The sequence below is a fragment of the Penaeus japonicus genome, unplaced genomic scaffold (assembly GCF_977035675.1).
Source record: "Penaeus japonicus unplaced genomic scaffold, GWHDUDI00000001_assembly GWHDUDI00000002, whole genome shotgun sequence".
NCBI lineage: Eukaryota > Metazoa > Arthropoda > Malacostraca > Decapoda > Penaeidae > Penaeus > Penaeus japonicus.
This window is the reverse complement of record NW_028234404.1, coordinates 2337794-2340293: the sequence shown is the minus strand read 5'-3', so window position 1 is coordinate 2340293 and position 2500 is coordinate 2337794. Positions and strand designations below refer to the sequence as shown.

At 36.0% G+C, this 2500-nt stretch overlaps 1 pseudogene across 1 annotated transcript in view; it reads left to right on the top strand.

The window, feature by feature from the left end:
- Positions 1 to 2500, top strand: part of LOC122259970 (uncharacterized) — a 43245-nt pseudogene that overhangs the window by 39738 nt on the left and 1007 nt on the right. The window contains exon 5 of the transcript XR_015191607.1: positions 1222 to 1328. The product of XR_015191607.1 is annotated as an uncharacterized LOC122259970 (transcript). The remainder of the gene's footprint in view (positions 1 to 1221; positions 1329 to 2500) is intronic.

Here is a 2500-nt window from a genome sequence, read left to right as displayed (position 1 = left end):
TCCTTCCCCATGCCCCCACCCCTTATCCTCCTCTCCCCCCTAGTCCTAGCACCTTATCCTCCCCGCCTCCTCCCTAGTCCTAGCACCTTATCCTCCCCTCCCCCCCTGGTCCCTAGCACATAATCTTCCCCTCCGCCCTGGTCCCCTCCCCCCTAGTCCCTGCCCCTAGTCCTCCCCTGCTTCCCTCTCCCTGCCCCTAGTCTTCCCCGCCTCCCCCCTAGTCCCTGCCCCTAGTCCTTTCCTGCTTCCCTCTCCCTGCCCCAAGTCCTCCCCGCCTCCCCCCTAGTCCCTGCCCCTAGCCCTCCCCTGCTTCCCTCTCCCTGCTCCCTGCTGCCCATTTCTCCTTGCTAGACACCGTTGCAATGAATATAATGGGATTTCCTGTACTTTAGAGATGCGCATAATCTCCTCCTATGAGCTTGTTGTGCGTATCATTTCTGTTATCGGTATCATCATCACCATTGCTTTTTATTATCACCATTTCTTATTATTATTCTTTTCACCATCACCATTTCTTATTATTTTTTTCTTTATTGTTATTTTTCTTGTTATTTTCATTATCCTAACTAGTTGGATCATTCTTATCATCACTTATATCATTGTCATTATAATTCCTGTAACAATTATCATTTTTGCAACTGCTATTTCTTAGATTATTATTGCGATCATTGCCAATGTGCACACACATACACACACACATGCAGACACACACACACACATACAAACACACACACATGCTGACATACACACACACATACAAACACACACACATGCAGAAACACACACACACACACACACATGCATATCTGTATTATACACAAAATCAATTTACTCTCCACCCAGTGTCACCACACAAATCCTCCACCACAGATATCTTAATCCACTATATTTCTTTCTCCACAGATGTACCGACTCCACCACAGATATTTTAATCCACTGTAATTTGTCCTCCACAGATGTACCGACTCCACCACAGATATATTAATCCACTGTAATTTGTCCTCCACAGATGTACCGACTCCACCACAGATATACTAATCCACTGTAATTTGTCCTCCACAGATGTACCGACTCCACCACAGATATATTAATCCACTGTAACTTTTCCTTCACAGATGTACCAACTCCACCACAGATATATTACTCCACTGTAATTTGTCCTCCACAGATGTACCGACTCCACCACAGATATCTTAATCCACTATATTTTTTCTTCCACAGATGTACTGCAACTGTACACGTGTACGAGTGGAGCACAGATGTCTCTCTTCACCTGGACAATGTTACGTACAGTCAGCCTCATCACCTTCCTACTTTGCAACAGACAGGTAAATAGGGGATTGCAATTTAGTGATGCTGATTACATTGCAGATAGGAATGGGGTATAGGATTGATGGTAACATGATCGTTATTGTGAGTTGTTATCCTTATCGTGTTTAGTATTGTTATATTATCAGTGTTATATTAGTGCTATTGTTGTTATTATCATCATTATTATTTTAATTTTCATCATTATCATTATATTTTCATCAAAAACATTGGCATCATTATCGTTATATTTTCATTAAAAACATTGTCATCATTATCATTATATTTTCATCAAAAACATTGTCATCATTATCATTGTTTTTTTCACTGTTTATAGTCAGTTCTATAATCATTATTATCAATAACTTTATCATCAACTTATATTATTACTTATGATAATATAATTTTCCAATCATTATCATCATATCCGTAATGCCATAACCAACCCCTTAATTACTATTGTAACACAGTAAATTGCCAAAACTAAAGAGATTGACAGATTGAAAATTAATAATTCCACAACACAAAGCAAATTATTCAGCTTTCAAATTACACATCGTTATGGACTGTAGTGATATTTTTTAATATAATGTGATTATTCATTCTCATTCATATTCTTGTTTCTATCTTTGATTATTTTCATATTTGAACGATTAATAATGTGTGATGATATTTTGATGATGATAATGATGGTACTGATGATTATAAGGATAATATTTCTCGTGTTGATTTAGAGATCAGAAAAATGATAATGATTATATTCATGATGATAACCTAGTGATAATAATAGTACTGATAATGATAGTAACAATATGATAATGATAATAATGATAATGATAGTAACAATAATGATAATAATAATGATGATACTGATAATGATAGTAACAATAATAGCATTCTTTCAATTGAAAATATTTTCAGTTTAATCTAATGACTGATCCATAAAATCACTTCAAAATAGAACATCGCTATAACGACACTGTTGCTTTTGTTCTGACTAAACATCATGTTAATTGCGTTGATTATCCTTCCAATTCCATTATCAATCGTTAATCATACAGATTAATGTTTTATCATGTGTCAAAGATTTATTGTAATTATTAACATTGTATCCTGCGTACTCACATTCTTAGGAGGATTAACAATGATTATTATGATTATTCACTGTTTGTCTTATCTTTTCATATGCTAT